The sequence below is a fragment of the Musca autumnalis genome, unplaced genomic scaffold (assembly GCF_047663935.1).
Source record: "Musca autumnalis isolate F117 unplaced genomic scaffold, ASM4766393v1 scaffold_2, whole genome shotgun sequence".
Lineage (NCBI taxonomy): Eukaryota > Metazoa > Arthropoda > Insecta > Diptera > Muscidae > Musca > Musca autumnalis.
This window is the reverse complement of record NW_027411755.1, coordinates 228,147,654-228,166,193: the sequence shown is the minus strand read 5'-3', so window position 1 is coordinate 228,166,193 and position 18,540 is coordinate 228,147,654. Positions and strand designations below refer to the sequence as shown.

Sequence of the window (18,540 nt, the reverse complement as noted above, 5' to 3'; positions counted from 1 at the left end):
AGAATGTTTTTCAAGCCCGCGAATTTGTTTAAAGAATATTTTTCGTGCCCGTGGATTTTTTAAAGAATAATTTTCGTGCCCGCGGCTTTTTTGAAGAAAAATTTTCGAGTCCGTGGATTTTTTAAATTGTTTTTTGTGCCCGTTTATTTCTTAAAGAACATTTTTCGTGCCCGTGGATTTTTTAAAGAATATTTGTCCTACCCGTGGATTTTTTAAAAAATATTTGTCGTGTCCGTGGATTTTTTAAAGAATATTTGTCCTACCCGTGGATTTTTTAAAGAATATTTTTCGTGCCCGTGGATTTTTTAAAGAATATTTTTCGTGCCCGTGGATTTGTTAAAAAATATTTTTCGTGCCCGTGGATTTTTTAAAAAATATTTTCGTGCCCGTGGATTTGTTAAAGAATATTTTTCGTGTCCGTGGATTTTTTAAAGAATATTTTTCGAGCCCTTGGAGTTTTTAAAGAATTTTTTTCGAGCCCCTGGATTTTTAATGAATTTTTTTCGAGCCCTTGGATTTTTAAAGAATTTTTTTCGAGCTCCTGGAATTTATAAAGAATATGTTTCGAGCACGTGGATTTTTTAAAGAATAATTTTTTGTGCCCTTGGATTTTTTAAGGAATAATTTTCGTGTTCGTGGATTTTTTAAAGAATACTTTTTTTTCGTGGATTTTTTATAGAATATTTTATCGAGTCCTTGGTTTATACAAAGAATATTTTTGGAGCCCATGGATTTTGTAAAGAATATTTTTCGTGCCCGTGGATTTTTTAAAGAATATTTTTCGAGCCCGTGGATTTTTTAAAGATTATTTTTCCCGTGGATTTTTTAAAGAATATTTTGCAAGCCCGTGGATTTTTTAAAGAATATTTTTCAAGCCCGTGAATTTTTTAAAGATTATTTTTCCCGTGGATTTTTTAAAGAATATTTTTCTAGCCCGTGAATTTTTTAAAGATTATTTTTCCCTAAGTCTGGAGTTTCCCCCATTGGCTTTAACTTCATCACTTTCCTCTTTGCAGAGAAAAATGTTTACAAAACGCACTGACAGCTTGCAAAATTTACTGATCGCTACCAATATCATGATTTCATCCCGGCGAAGGGAATTATCAATTGGCTTTTCAGTTTTTGAAATGATGATTTTTTTTAGTGAAAACCTGAACTCTTTAAGCATCGAGTATTCTCATGTTAATGAGAATGATGCTCACTTTTCGGCTTTCCCAAAAAACACCAGAACAAAATATTTGCAAGCTGACAGCACGATTCAACTAAGAAATCATCGATTTCTGTTAAGTTGAAATAACATCAACACAGTTACCTGTGAGTATGTCGTTGGAATTTTATTTACAAAATTCCGTTTTGTGCGAGCCTTCGCTGTTTTTTGTTTGTTTTGTTTTAGTTGAAGATTCAATCATATGATTGTCTAAGTCTGGAGTTTCCCCCATTGGCTTAACTTCATCACTTTCCTCTTTGCAGAGAAAAATGTTTACAAAACGCACTGACAGCTTGCAAAATTAACTGATCGCTACCAATATCATGATTTCATCCCGGCGAAGGGAATTATCAATTGGCTTTTCAGTTTTTGAAATGATGATTTTTTTTCCCGTGGATTTTTTAAAGAATATTTTTCAGTCCCGTGGATTTTTTAAAGAAAAATTTTCAAACTTGTGAATTTTTTAAAGAATATTCTTCGCGTCCGTGTATTTTTTAAAGAATATTTTTCGTGCCTGTGCCCTGGATTTTTTAAAGAACATTTGTTGTGCCCATGGATTTTTTAAGAATATTTTTCGTGCCTGTGCCCTGGATTTTTTAAAGAATGTTTTTCGAGCTCGTGTATTTTTTAAAGAATATTTTTTGTGCCCGTTAATTTCTTAAAGAATGTTTTTCGTACCCCTGGATTTTTTAACGAATATTTTTCGAGCCGGTATATTTTTAAAATTTTTTTGTTCCCGTTAATTTCTTCTGGTCTGTTGCAGGACGAAAAAATTCTTTAAAAATGTCCGTTTATTTTGTCCCATCACTTATTACTAAACACACGAAAAACTAGCCGAACACATTATCCGAAAATAAACACTTGTAATAATTTTGTATTAATTTCCCAAGTGAATGTGTAAAAATGGCATCATTTATTTATTTAGAGCAGAACGAACAGCAGACCACCGACAAAATACCAGAAGAATTCTATATTCATAAATATGACATGTGTCCGAGCATATCTCATATCATAAATCTGGAAATGCAATGAAATAATCACTGCAATACATGTTGGGGGATTGCCCCAGCATCACACCCCCGCTCCCACATGCAATTGCAACGACCCGTTTTTATGGGCAGAAAGATTGGATTTTGCTTTCTGTTGCCATTTGCCTCTGGGCGTCGCTGCCACAGCTTCTGATATTATTTAATCGGATATTATCAATGTAATGACCATGTTTGGACAGCAGACGTTCATGATACTGATGATGCTTACAGTGATGATGATGATGATGATAATAATCATGTTGCTGGTGCTATAGATGGGCAATGTTTCATCGGGGTGGGGCGTATGAAATGAAACACTTGTTTTGTTTGCAAAAGCGACTGACTGCCGTTATGATTTGCTTTTCGGATATGTTATGAAGCTGAACGACCATTGAATTGATGGTAAATGGGCTGGAAATGGAATTTGTTGTCTGTATGCGTTCGTATTCAAAATGAAATTGTAATTCATATGTGTACGTTTCAATTCACTTCAGATCATTGGTATCGGTTAAATCTGTGATTTGCAAATGTGGGGAAAATATACATATGTGTTTATGTATGTATGTGTGTGGCTATTAAATTCTATCAATGATGTAATAACAATATTTTCATTCTGAAAATGATTCAATAATTTTGTAATTTTCATTGCACACATGCACCTCCCGCACTATTTGGGGTTAAATGGGTGAAATGAAAATAGATTTCGAATGACCGAAACGGGAAGGTGGTGCAAGAGGGGGTTTCTTCACTATTGTACTGTATTGCAATGTGGTGCTGTTGAAAGTACTTTTCAATTTTTTGATCAATATGAAAAATTCATAGGTTGGTCAATTCAACATTCCGAGAACACTGATGTAATTAATTTTTATTTCGGACACTTCCTTTCTTTGAAGTTTTGAATGATCTTGCAACATCTAAGAGATGATTTGTTTATTTTACAGCTTCCGATAAATTTTAAAAGTCTTTTAATTTCTTTGGTATTCCGATTATGGCCATTCATAAATTTACTCTTGAAGAAATTTCCGAACAACAAAATGTTTATGACTGCAATTGTTATACAAGTTAATGTTTTGTTTATAAATGAAAATGAAATACTGAATTTTCCTTAATTTCATTATAAATAAAAAATTAAAAAAAAAATTTTTATGTAAGGAAAGGCTTTTGACCGGATCATTTCAGCTTCCTAATTGATGTTGTTGTACCCGTGCTTCACATAGTCATGGCAGTCAGATGAATAGTTCTTTACTGGGCCAAGTAGATATTGGGGCTGCTAAAAATAAAATAGTCAGTTCTCTGAAGACAGTCCATCCTCTATAACCTGAGGCACTTTTTTCTATAGGAAACAGTCCTCAGAAAAATAAACAAAATTTTTAATGAAAAAAATTTTATTTAGTAGCATGAATATTTTTTCTACCAAAAAAAAACTGTCCTCAATAACCTGAGGATTTCTTATGGAAAAAAACTGTCATCAGTAACCTGAGATTTTTTCTATAGAAAAAAGTGTTCTCAGTATACTGAGAATTTTTCTTCTATAGAAAAACTATGGTCAGTGACCTGAGGATTTTTCTTCTGTAGAGAAACTGTCTTCAGTTACCTAAGCATTTTCTTTTCTATAGAAAACGCTGGCCTCAGTAACTTGAGATTTTTTTCTATGGAAAAAACAGTCCATAGAAAAGTGATTTTTTTCTATTGAAAAGTGTCCTCAGTAACCTCAGGATTTTTTTCTATAAAACGAACTGTGGAATTTTAAGAAGATTTTTTCTGTAGAAAAATTGCCTTCAGTAAACGGAGAATTTTTTCTCCATAGAAAAAAGTTTCTGCAGTAAACTGAGTATTTTTTCTTAGTAACCCGAAGAATTTTTTTAAGGAAGAAAAGTTCCTCATTAGCCAGATAATTTTTTTCTATAGAAAAAGCTGTCACCTGTAACCTGAGATTTTTTTCTATAGAAAAAAACTGTCCTCAGTAACCTGAGTAATTTTTTCTATACAAAAAACTGTCCTCTGTAAACTGAGAATTTTTTTCTATAGAAAAATACTGTCCTCTGTAAACTGAGGATTTTTTCTATAGAAAAAACTGTCCTCGGTAACCTGAGGAATTTTTTTCTATAGAAAAATTGTCCTCGGTAACCTGAGGAATTGTTTTTATAAAAAAACTGTCCTCTGTAACCTGAGGTATTTTTTCTATAAAAAAAATTTCCTCAGTAACCTGAGGACTTTTTTCTATAAAAAGGTATCCTCAGTAACCTGAGAAATTTTTTCCTATATAAACATTTTCTAAGTAACATGAGGAATTTTTTGCTATAGAAAAAAGTGTACTCAGTAACTTTGACGATTTTTTATATAAACAAAAACGCTGGCCTCAGTAACCTGAGGCATTTTTTCTATAGAAAAACCTGTGGAATTTTTTCTATAAAAAAAAGTGCCCTCAGTGACCTGAGGAAGTTTTTCAATAGAAAAAAGTATCCTTAGTAACCCGAAGATTTTTTCTGTAGAAAAAAAGTGTTTTCAGTAAACGGAGACTTGTTTTCTCTATAGAAGAAGAATTTTCTTATAGAAAAAAGTGGCTTCAGTAAACTGAGGAATTTTTTCTCTATAGAAAAAGTGTCCTCAGTTGCCTGAGGATTTTTTTTCTATAGAAAAAGCTGTCCCCTGTAACCTGAGGATTTTTTTCTATAGAAAAAAATTGTCCACAGTAACCTGAGGAACTTTTCCTATACAAAAAGCTGTCCTCTGTAACCTGTGGAATTTTTTCTATAAAAAAAACTGACCTCCGTAACCTGAGAATTTTTTCCTATAGAAAAAAGTGCCCTCAGTAACCTGAGGACTTTTTCTACAGAAAAAAAGTGTCCTCAGTAACCTGAGGATTTTTTGTCTATAGAATAAAGTGTCCTCAGTAACCTGAGGAATTTTTTCTATAGAAAAAAGTATCCTCAGTAGCCTGAGGAATTTTTTCTATAAAAGAAGTATCCTCAGTAACCTGAGAAATTTTTTTCTATAGAAAAATTTTTCTAAGTAACCTGAAAAATTTTTTTCTGTACAAAAAAGTATCCTCCGTAACCTCAGGAAGTTTTTCTATAAAAGAAGTATCCTCAGTAACCTGAGAAATTTTTTTCTATAGAAAAATTTTTCTAAGTAACCTGAGAAATTTTTTTCTATACAAAAAAGTATCCTCCGTAACCTCAGGAAGTTTTTCTATAAAAGAAGTATCCCCAGTAACCTGAGAAATTTGTTTCTATAGAAAAATTTTTCTAAGTAACCTGAGGATTTTTTTCTATAGAAAAAAGTATACTCAGTAACCTGAGGATTTTTTATATAGACAAAACTATCCTAAGGAATTTTTTCTATAAAAAATGTGTCGTCAGTAACCTGAGGAATTTTTCTGTAGAAAAAAGTTTTTTTCTAACGAAAAAAGTATCCTAAGTAAACTGAGGATTTTTTTCTATAGAAAAAAGTGTCCTTAGTAACCTAAGATTTTTTTCTATAGCAAAAAGTGTCGTCAGTAATCTGAGGATTTTTTTTCCTATAGAAAAAAAAAACTGACCTCAGTATTCTGAGGATTTTTTCCTATGGAAAAAAGTGCCCTCAGTAACCTGAGGACTTTTTCTATAGAAAAAAGTGTCCTCAGTTACTGGAGCAATTTTTTCTATAGAAAAAAAGTGTCCTCAGTAAGCTGAGGAACTTTTTATATAGCAAAAAGTGTTCTCAGTAACCTGAGGATTTTTTCTATAGAAAAAAGTGCCCGCAGTACCTTGAGGAACTTTTTGTATAGAAAAAAGTGTTCTCAGTAACCTGAGGATTTTTTCTATAGAAAAAAGTGTCTTCAGTAATAGAGACAAAGTGTCCTTAGGATTTTTTTTTCTATGGAGAAAAGTGTCCTCAGTTACTGGAGGAATTTTTTTCTGTAGGAAAAAAGTGTCCTCAGTAACCTGAGGAACTTTTTGTGTAGAAAAAAAGTATTCTCAGTAACCTGAGGATTTTTTTCTATAGGAAAAAAAGTAATCGAGCAAAGTGTCCTTAGGATTTTTTTCTATAGAGAAAAGTGTCCTCAGTAACCTGAGGATTTTTTCTATTAAAAAAATCTGTCCCTTGTAACCTGAGGATTTTTTCTATAGAAAAAAACTGTCCTCAGTAACCTGAGGAATTTTTTCTATACAAAAAGCTGTCCTGCGTAACCTGAGGAATTTTGTTTGTATAGAAAAAAGTGTCCTCAGTAACCTGAGGATTGTTTTTCTATAGAAAAAAGTGTCTTCAGTAACATGAGGAATTTTTTCTATAGAAAAAAGTCAGCAACCTGAGGATTTTTTTCTATAGAAAAAACTGTCCTCTGTAACCTGAGGATTTTTTTTCTACAGAAAAAGTGTCCTCAGTAACCTGAGGATTGTTTTTTTATAGAAAAAAATGTCTTCAGTAACATGAGGAATTTTTTCTATAGAAAAAAGTCTCCTCAGTAAACTAAGGATTTTTTCTATTGGAAAGAAGTGTCCTCAGTAAACTATGGAATTTTTCTATAGAAAAAAGTGTCCTCAGTAACCTGAGGTTTTTTTGTCTATAGAAAAAAGTGTCCTCAGTAACTTGAAAACTTTTTTTATAGAAAAGTGTCCTCAGTAACCTGTGGAATTTTTTCTATAGAAAAAGTGTCCTCAGTAACCTGAGGAATTTTTTCTATAGAAAAACTGTTCTCATTGACCTGAGGAATTTTTTTCTATAGAAAAAAAGTGTCCTCATAAACCTGAGGAATTTTTTTTTCTATAGAAAAAACTGTCCTCAGTAATCTGAAGAATTTTTTTCTATAGAAAAAAGTGTCCTCAGTAACCTTAGGAATTTTCTTCTGTGGAAAAAGTGTCCTCAACGGAGAAATTTTTCTCTATAGAAAAAAGTGTCCTCAGTAACCTTAGGCATTTTCTTCTATAGAAAAAGTGTCCTCAGCAACCAGAGTAATTTTTTTTCTATAGAAAAAGTGTCCTCAACGGAGAAATTTTTTTATAGAAAGAAGTGTCCTCACTAACCAGAGTAACTTTTTTCAATAGAAAAAAGTGTACGGAGAATTTTTTTCTATAAAAAAACTATCCTCAGTAACCTAAGAATTTTTTCTATAGAAAAAAGTGTCCTCAGAAACCTGAGGATTTATAAAATAGCTGTCCTCAGAAACCTAAAGAAATTGTTTTTTTTTTTTTTTATAAAATAAGCTGTACTCAGTAGCATGAGTAGTTTTTATAAAAAAAATGCCTCAGTAACCTGAGGATTTTTTTTGTATAGAAATAGTTTTTTATAGAAAAAATTCCTAAGGTTACTGAGGTAAGTTTTTTATATAGAAACATATTCCTGAGGTATATTTCTTCTATATAGAAGAAATGTATATAGAAAAAAATTCTTCAGGTTACTGAGGGCAGTTTTTTTCTTTGGAAAGCAATTGCTGAGGTTACAGGGGCAGTTTTTTTTTCTGAGGTCAGTTATAGATACAAATCTAAAATCCTCAGACTACGGAAGACGGGTTCTTCTAAAATTCTCAAGATACTGAGGACTGTTTTTCCTATAGAAAAAATGCCTTAGGTTACTGAGGACAGTTTTTATATAAAAAAATATTCATATTACTGAGGACAGTTTTTCTATAGAAAAATCCGTTCGAGTACTTCTTCCTGTACCTCTCAGAATTTTTTTCTATAGAATAAAATCTTCAAGTTGCTGAGGGCAGTCTTTTCTAAAAAAAATCCTCAGGATAATGTGGAGAGGTTTTTCTATAGAAAAATTCCTCACGTTACGAAGGACAGTTTTTTATAGAAAGAAATTCCTCAGGCTATTGAGAACAATTTTTTTTCTATAGAAAAAATTCCTATGGGTACTGAGGACAGATTTTTCAAGGTTTTCAAGCTACTGAAGACACCTTTTTCAAAGGAAAAAAGTTCTCAGGTTTCTGAGGACCTTTTTTTCTATAGAAAAAATCCTCAGATTTCTGAGGACAGTTTTTTCTACAGAAAAATCCTCATGTTACTGAGGATAGTTTTTTCTATAGACAAAAATTTCAGGTTGCTGGGGACATTTTTTTCTATAAAAAATCCTTAGGTATGGCATTTTATTTTTATAGAAAAATCCTAGGACAGTTTTTGCTATAGAAAACTCTCCTAACCCTGCGTTTACACATGACAGGACAGTTGAGTGCATGTATTAATTGTCAAACCTCCAAAACTTGCCTGTGTGACGTAGGCGTCCCGACAACTGCAAGAACAGTTGTAAAATTATGAATAAAAAATCATCGATTTCTTTTTGTTTTCCCATTCACATATTTTGTTTTTGTTCATGTTTATTTGTTTTCAACACATTTCAATTATCATCTCATTTGTTTGTACAAAAATGTCAAAAATTTGTTAAACCGACTGTCTGTGAAAAAATGATGGAAAGCTCGAAGATAGCCGACAAAAGTATGTATGTGTTAGTAAATCAGAGTTGTATATGAAGACAAACTGTCTGGTGTAAACGCCTAGTAAGGTTTCTGAGGACAGTGTTTTCTATAGAAAAAATTCTTCAGGTTGCTGATTACGTTTTTTTTTCTATATATAAATACTTATATTACTGAGGATTGTTTTTTTTCTGTAGAAAAATTGGATAGATAACTTCTTCCTGCATTTTTCTTACAAAAGTTTCAATATGTTTGTATAAGCGCGGTATTAGGGCTTTTGGAAGATCGTTTTAAAATTGTTATCGAAGTATTCTTTGTGATTTTGATCAGAGTGATATAATTTTTTCGTTGATAAGTCCATGTTCCTTGACGAAATTGCACGGAATCTCTAAGAAATTACCTCGGGCCCAACTAAATTTGGCTGGCGGACCCCATAACTATTGAAGGGGGTGACTGATATTTTTTTCAATCTTTGCACATCATAATTTTTCTCTCAGACTTTAATCAAGTTCGATGATGGACTGATGAGCTTATGGATGGAGTTCAAAATTTTACTGTGTCGGTCAAATTCATCAGGTGAGGTACCTGCAAAAGTTCAACACTGACCACAATAACGTCAATTTCATGTCAAATTCATGTCTGGTTTATATTTTTAATGGTTTACCAACCCAATAGGATGAAATTTACCATATTTTATACGATCTGAGCTATAGCTGGTTATCCTTTAATATTTTGTACATTTGGTGAGCTCATCATTATAGATTTGCTTTCAGACTAACAAAGTAATAAACATTAATGCAACATTTAAAACTTTTTTTTTTTTGCAATTTGAACTTTTCATTGTCACTGCTAAACAAATGTCGTCCTTCACATTGTCTGATATTTGCAATTTTGGAAACAAATAAGACGACTATTCATTCATCCATTCCCCCCCATCCAATTTTGGTATTTTATGGCAACTGGTTTTTGTTTAGTTCGGCGACAAAAACATTTTCTATAAATCAAATGCGATTTCCTGTAGATGATTCAGTGGCCAAAAACTTGTATGCGGCTAGATTTGGTTTGTATGGAGATTTGTATGTGCATTTGTGTAAATGCGAAAATGAGTCGAAAGTGATTCTTTCTCTAATGGCAATCGCATACAGACACAATTTTTGGAAAAACAATTTATAACTTTGATTTTATCTCCATCTCTATAGAGATGTTGTTGAAAAGCTTTAAAATAAATTATAGAATAAATTTTCGTAATTAAAATGTTGTGAATGGATTTAACCTAAGACTTTTAAACCACCAATCGTTAAAAATATATATTTAGTTATTATTTATTTATTTGAAAATTTTGCCTATTAAGGCGAAGATCATTTTTAATATTAATTTTAATTGATCTCTCGTTTGAGTCGAGCTTAATGACCGACGATTTTTTGCAAGTGAAAATGGAAAGCTGAAGATTCGAACCCACACATCCACCATTATGTGACATGTTTCGCTGTTGGTAGCAGCTCATCAGACATATGAGCTGTAGAGTGGCTTCTCGGTTATCGAACTTTTCTTTTATCAAATGTAATTTCTTTTTAGAGTTGGATATTTGTCCATTGCTACCAACGGCGAAGCTAGAATCATAGTGGTGGTTGTGTGGGCGTATCTTCGGCTTTCCTTTTTCACTTACAAAAAATCATCGGTCATTAAGCTCGACTCCAACGAGAAATTTTTTAAAAAATATATATTTATTTATATTTTTTCTCATTATAATTTCACATCATGCATGCAATGTGATGGGCCACACATTGTTCTTTTGATTGCTGCAGTATTTTATTGTAATTTCAATTAATTTGTTAAAACAATAAGCACTGAGTTTTACTCCCAATCATTTATTCTTTAGAAAAAATTAAAAAAATATGTAATAATGAACAAATCGTATGAATGAATAAACACCAACCACCGCCATCAGCGGCCTTGTGCCAAAAATTCATTGAGGTGTTTATTTTTCTCTGTCGTTTTTGTGATTTATTTCGAATTTTATTCTCATTACAATATTATTGTAATAATTTTGTTGATACTTTTTTTTCACACCCACTGTTTTCAACACCGCGGACATCCCAACACATCCATATGTGTAATTTACCATATTTTCAAATTCATTATCTGATGTAATAATAATACATCCCGTACGGCAAATGATTTTTCATTGGCTGATAATGATGATTCGAAACATTTCACATATGGTTTTTGTATTGACATTTTTTTCTTTGTTTTATCGGAATTTCGATTTTGTTTATTTGATTGTGGCTTTAATGGGCTTAAATTAAATTTCATATTAAATTAATACCAGCAGTAAAGTATGCTCTGGGGGAAATGTAGATAAGAGTTGATCCCTTAGAGTATGCAATGGAATTGTAATTATTTCCAAATGTTTATTGTTGTGTAGAAATTTCATTTGAATGAATAAACATTAAATCATATTTCGTAAAAAAATCCATACTAAAAGTATGCTTAAATTTGATTTGTAATTAATGAGGTAAAATATGCAGAGCATTTTGATTTTATATTATTTAGTATTGAATGCGTATCACAAATGACATGATTTATAAACAGGATTGAGAATTAAAATATAATACTAGGGTTTTTTTATTTTGAAAGTGGAGCAAAAGTTTGCTACCGGTATCCGTATTCCTAGAAAGAACAAGATGTCTTTCTGTTTCGAATGATTTATATTCACTGTTTTATTAAAGTAAAAAATATTCTTAACAACTAAGTAGTGAAATATGACTTAACTAGAGTTGTGTAGTTCCGGCACGAACTTTATTTAATTCCACACTTGCTTCGATCTTTCACGTTCCTTTATCATTCAGATGCAGCAACATTGTTCAATAAACGTAAATCAAAACAGCGTTACATCGCTGCAATTTATTTACTTTTATATCAATTCATCCACCAAAAGATGAAAACGAAAAGAAAGAGAAATATTCGTTAAAGTACTTTACTCTCTGAACTATTTGGAACGAAGGAAATAGAAAGAACGATGAAAGAGAAAGATTTCTTGAACTATATCGCTCTCGAAACTATTTGGAACTATATTAATGAACTAGTTCCATTTTGCAAAAGGAACTAGAACGATCGATCAGCTCCAGGAACTAGGTTGCTCAACTCTAGACTTAACCTAACTTAGACTAGTGTGTACGAACGCATCTGCCATACAATCTTATGGATATTGTTTCTCGCCGTCACCACAATTTTCCTTGCAGCTGTCTCCTTTTGACTCAGCTCTCTAGGGATTTGATTGATTGCTTTTTCACTTCATACACTGCGTCCCTTACTTGCATAGTTTGGCAAAGATTTGCAGCCTCCATAAATTTTTCGACCACCAGTTCACAATCAGTTTCATATTTTGCCGGTAGACGTGCCGCCATCTCATTCGGCAATATGTCGTGCTCTCTTTGAGCTAGCCAGTTCTTCATTTAATTTCAGTGCCTCTGCCTTCAAAGTATTGAGCTCGAGTTCTGCTTCTAGGTTAGCCGCTAACAATTCTTCCTTGGCTACCTTGCTTTCCTCGGCCTCACGCAGAGCATTCTGGGCTTGCTCGTGCAGAATCTTGGCTAGCTTGACTGCATCTTCATTGCCATGATCTCAATTTTCATCATCTTCATAGCATCTACAGCGGCGTTGCGATGCAGCCGTTCGTTGTCCAATTCTTCACGCAGAGAAGAGATATTGTAGGAGCAATTATATTCAAAGAGCAAAATAGTGTATTTTAAAAATCTAAAATATATATTGTTTGTGCAACATTATGTTTCCTGACACAAAATATATGGTTGAAACAACAATATATATTTTCAAACTTTTAAAATACACTATTTTGCTCTTAGAATATGATTGCTCCTACAATATCTCCTCCCTGCGTGTTCCTTCAGGCCACGGGCCTCAATCTTGGCCTCTTCACTTCTAGTGTGTACGTTCCTTATAACCTTACACCGAGCGCTCACTCTGGCTTCAGGGCTTGTGTTAGCTTCTTCTTCAATTTAAAAATCATGTTTATGACTCATAATTTCCCCATTATACCCTCCGATAATTGGCACTCCAAGCGCAGGTGTTCTATTTTTTCTCCCATGACAGGGGCATAATATCCAAGCAAAATTTGAAGGCATCATGGCATCTTTTGCATTGGTTCAAACGAAGTCGTGAAAGATCCGATCTTTTCATTAGCATTTGAACCAATACAAAGGAAGTCGTAAAAGATCCGATCTTTTCATCAGCATTTGAACCAATGCAAAGGATGTCGTGAAATATCCGATCTTTTCATCAGAATTTGAACCCATTCCATCGATCAAATAGAGATGAATTTTGTGTTTTTATTTATACGCATTTATCTAAATATATAAGATAAATTATTTACAATAGGCTTGATGTTGTCGGAGACTCGAAATCGCAACCAACGTTGTTAAAACTCTCGTCGTAATGATAATGTCATTGCAAAGGGTTGGTGAAAATTACATGCCAAAGCATTGGTGGAAACGACATGCCAAAACATTGGTGAAATGACATGTCAAAGCATTGGTGTAAATGACATGCTTTGGATCCAAAAATGAATAACATCTTTTTGGGTCCACGCTCATATAAAATTCATCGATGAAGATGCTAAAAAGATGGCATGCCAGATCACTTGCACCTATGATTGAATGGCATCTTTGGTATCGAACATTTTGCTGGGATATTTGTCCTGGATCATTTGTATTACTTGTTCCACTTCCGCTATTTTGGTAAACAATTGAATGATTTTTTCGTTTACCGTTCCATGTTTTGCTGCCAGATTCGATCCACGTATGTATATGCAAATGGCATTATTGTTATCCTCAGTCTGGGTTTCATAGACCTCTTCAAAAGCTCATCTTTAACTTTTGCCGCCGTCTCCATTTGACGCAACATGGTGAATGTCCCTTCCCTTCAGGACAATATTGACACTTGGATATTAAGATTTCACCACTCCTCTTTTGCTGGACCAATTTCCTCCCTTTCAGACAAATTGTCAGCTATTCAGTTTCTTTGGTGTCGGCCGCGATCCAGCTCGAAGGACCAATGATAAACCGGATTTAATTTTCAACGAAAAGATTCAACGCCTTTTCACAGCGAATGCTTATGTGGTACACTAACTGTTTTTACATAGCTGATCCATTTGACTACCTTCTGAAGCAAATTATCAGCTTCTCAGCTTCTTTTTGGTTCGGCCACTGATCCGGCTACAAGGACCAATGTTAAACCAGGGTCTAGTTTCAGGAAGAATACACGTCTTTCCTTGTTAAGTGTTTTCTATGCACAATTTTATTAAAATAAAAAAAAAAATATCTTAACAAGTAGTAAAATATGACTGAACCTAACTTAGACTACACCATTTTCACATGTAATTCGAAGAATTTCACTTGTAATTTGATTATTGCATTTGAAATTCGAAACATTTCATGTCATTTGAGAATTCAACAAGTAAAAAAGTATCAGTCGGCTTTGCCGACAGAGATATACCCTCAGCCTGTGTATATTGAAACAATTTTTTTTCCCAAAATACGTATGTATTAAGGGCGTTTAAACAGACAAAAATGTTGATTAGGATTAAAGATCAAAATTTTTGCGGAGGAGATACTGAAAGGAATGGATCGACATTGACCGTTATGGAAGTGGATCTCCAGCCACAATATATGGTGCCATAGGGGGTTTTACACTCTTCGGGCTGTGTGCTCAAGAAGTATGCACTTTTACCATCGTAATTGAGGCAGCGTATGCAAGTTGCTTCAACAAAAATCAAAGTGCTTCGATTGCAGGTCTTATCCAAAATTTTGTGTGGGAGGTACCAGACGGAGTGGACAAATATAGTACATTTTCGAACCTGATCTATACCTGGTAGATATATTTCGAACTTTTGTGGGGGAGGTACCGGAAGGAGTGGACCGATGTAGCTCATCTTCGAACTTAAACTAAGTTTGGGCAAAATATTACGAAAGCCAAAATTTTAACCGAATCGGTTCATCCGTTCGAGAGTTATCGTGCGCTCCAGCCAGCAGGACAGACAGACAGACAGACGGACGGACATGGCTAGATCGACTCCAAGTTGTCTGAAACACATTTCGTCCAAACATACTTGGGGTCTAAAACCATTATTTCAATGAGGCACATTTTCATTGTATCAAAGTGTATATACCCTCCTTAGCCTAAAGGCTGAGGGTATAAAAACACTTCGTTATCTCGCATGTGGCCAGCAAATACGCTACATATGGCTATCGGTCTATAGCAGCAATATGACTTAGACATACCATATGTGGCAATGGGAATTCTAATCTCATTTTATTCTAACGACCTCCTACGATGAGGTGGTCTGCTTACCACGTTTTTATCTTTTTCAAGTAGACTGTATTAAAAATAGGTCCTTGCTTAAATAAAATATCTCTTTCCTCTACATTCGCAAGAGGTCATAAAACACTTCGTTATCTCGCATGTGGCAAGCAAACACGCTACAAATGGCATAGAGTACTGGAAATTCTAATCTCATTTTATTCTAGTGACCACCTGCGATAAGGTGGTCTGGTTACCACATGTTTATTTTTTTGAAGTGGACAGTATTAAAACTAGATCCCAGCTTAGCTAAAATATATCTTTCGACCCTTACCAAGACATTCACTATCTTTATACAAAAAAAAAAACTGTTCTTACGTAAACAGATACTCACTTGAGCCCAATAACCCATCTGATAATATCACAAAGAATAAACTAGCTTAGTCGTTTATGTACATTCTAACATGTTACATAATCACCAGATAAGATCACAGTGAATCGATTTGCTAACCCAGCAGATTACATTGTAACACGTTACACTGTAACCATCTTAGAAGATTAGCCCGAGCATGAATAAAAGCTTAATTTCAATAGTAATAGCCGAGGACCGCGTAATTCTGGGAACAACCAGTTGCCGCTTTCGTATCCAAAGAAGATGACTAGTAAAAAATACCTGCAAAATGAACCATGTTGAGAATAGGAAGCTTGACGAATCACCAGCAATGCACGATCCAGCTTTACTCTTAAGAAAGCCTTCTAAATTTTTGGACACCTAACACGACTACTTTAACGCCATCTTCATTCATTTCAGTCTTATTGGAACATTAGCAGATTCAACAACCAATTGTTCCTGGTGCAGTCCACTCTTAGCAGATTCAACAATCCATTCAATATTCTTGGTGCAGTTTACGACAACAACCCCTAATTTCTAATGCTTCATCGGGACGTTTTCAACATTAGAGGGGAGACTGAAACAATCCATAATTTAGTAATTACACGTTCAAGCTCTCCATATTTCAGTAGTAACTGATTTAAAGTTATAAATATTTTCTGAATTTGTTATTGTGAATTTGCAACTATTCTCATTTTTAATTGTGATTGATCCATTGAGTTTCACAAAGGATTGCTTACTAAACCCAAGACTCAACTCAACTTGTGTTGAGTTGCACAAATGCCCTTAAGGATATGCAACAATTTAGTACAGATTTTATTATTGACTCCCTCTTTCCTAAATATAGGCATTAAATCAATATTATATATTCATACACCTAAAAGTATGAAACACCATTTTAATGGTCTTTTCTTTCTTTTCATTTTCAGAGAGTGCAATTTGTTCGTGTTAACCGAAGAAGCAAAGGGAGTGAATGAGAAAAAGGTGAGTTTAGAAACCAGAAAACATAAGAGAAAGCTATAGTCGCGGCGGAGCAAATTATAAGATACTCTAAATCACTACCGCTGTACAGAAGCATTTTGCCGTCCTTAAAATTATTCCCTATGACCAGATGACGTGAGTCTAACTAAATATAATTAATTACAGACAGTTGTTGCATGAAGTTGTGGCCCTAAATATTTCCTGGCGAATATCTTGTTGTCATGGAATAATGTTGTTGCCATGGTCAGAATAACTACCCGCTATTAAAATTCCAACAAGATATGAGAAGTGATCTTAAAATTGTATTGAAGAGCAAAAGTGTTGATCTTTTGCGGAGAAGGTTCATGAAGGAACCAAACGACACAGTCATATAAGCGAAAATGTCGAACTTTTGTGGTACTCCTTATCTCCTTGAAAAGTGATTTATGTTCGGAAGAAATTTTAGGACGTGCAAAGTTTCGTCCAAGTAAGATAGTCCGTATTTAAATTAGGCAATTTTCCTTGCGGCAATTGTCAGTTTGTCGGTGAGAGAGGGTGTTGAGGGGAAACGGGTTACCTTGTGCCTAACCTCTCTTTTCTTCAAACAGACAATTGCCGCAAGGAAAGTTGCCTAATATAAATATGGACATACTCAATTCGTATTTTGCAAAGACAACCTACTCTAATAAATTTGAAAAAGATTCGGGACATGACTTTTAAGGGAAAATATTGAACTTTTGTGCGGGTGGTATCAGAAAGAGTTGTTCGATGTAGTAAATCCTAAAATTTAATTTGAGTTTATGAGAAATGTTACGCAGATTGCAAAATGTCAGTCACACATTTCAATAGTTATAGGGTCCACCAAAAACCTGGTACACAGTAACCTAAGTATTTTTTCTATAGAAATTGTTTTTCAGTAACCTGAGGATTTTTATAGAAAAAACTATCCTCAGTGAAATGAGCATTTTTTATGGAAAAAACTGTCCTCAGTAAACTGAGGAATATTTTTCTTTAAGAAAAAAACTGTCTTCAGTGAACTGAGGATTTTTTTCTGTAGAAAAAAACTGTCCTCAGTAACCTGAGGATTTTTTCTTTAGAAAAAACTATCCTCTGTGACCTGAGGATTTTTTTTTTCTTTAGAAAACACTGTTCTCATAACCTGAGGATTTTTTCTATACAATAAACTGTCCTCAGTAACCTAATGACCTTTTAGAAAGAGTTGTCCGATGTAATCAATCATAAACCATAATTACCAACCAATATTACGCTGTGCACAGATTACAAAATGTAAGTCATACATTTCAATAGTTATAGGGTCCACCAGTAACCTGAACATTTTGTTTCTATAGATTTTTTTAGTATATAGAATTATAGATTTTTTTAGCAACCTGTGGATTTTTTATAGAAAAAAAATGTCCTCAATGAACTTAGGATTTTTTCAATAGGAAAAACTGTCCTCAGTAGGCTGCGGATTTATTCTATAGAAAAAACATTCCTCAGTAACCTGTCCTCTGTGACCTGAGGATTTTTTTTCTATAGAAAAAAAATGTCCTCTGTCCCCTGAGGAATTTTTTCTTTGGAAAAAACTGTCATCAGTAACTTGAGAAAATTTTTTATTAAAAACACTGTCCTTAGTAACCTGAATTTTTTTTCAGTAGAAAAAAACTGTCCTTAGTAACTTGAGGACTTTATTTCTATAGAAAAAAACTGCCCTCAGTAACCTGATGGGGTGACGTAGGGGATGGAAGATACCAAGGAACGGTTCGACCGGCTTTAACATTGCAAAGCCCAGGGTTTATCTTGGTCCCTCTTTCATCTCAAGTGGACACTGACCTCCCCGAGGTGTCACCTGAGGTACTGCCTTTAACACCCGTTAAAGGTAGTAAGCTAACATGTGCCGCGCGTTCTCCCATCAGAACCTTAAAAACTTGAGTTTGGGCGTCGGGTTATTAACCCCCCCAAGAAACAGCCTACTATGAAAAAAACGGAAGAAAAGAAAAGTTATCGAACCCCGCAAACGTTCTAAGGACCATGATCTGCGAATCTGCACCTGGAATATTCGCACTCTTTATAGAGAAGGTGCAGTTTACGCATTGGCAGACGTACTGGGAAAATACAAGGCCGACATTACTGCCATACAGGAAACACGATGGATTGGGAAAGGCGTCACAACAACACCTAAAGGTTACGCTCTGTATTATAGCTGCCATGACACAAAACATGAGTTTGGTTGCGGATTTGTAGT

At 33.9% G+C, this 18,540-nt stretch overlaps 1 long non-coding RNA gene across 1 annotated transcript in view; it reads left to right on the top strand.

Annotated features, from left to right (window-relative positions):
- LOC141395330 (uncharacterized) overlaps positions 1-18,540 on the top strand; it is a 101,135-nt gene that overhangs the window by 62,855 nt on the left and 19,740 nt on the right. Inside the window, exon 4 of the long non-coding RNA XR_012410612.1 lies at positions 16,265-16,319. This is a non-coding gene — a long non-coding RNA (uncharacterized lncRNA). The remainder of the gene's footprint in view (positions 1-16,264; positions 16,320-18,540) is intronic.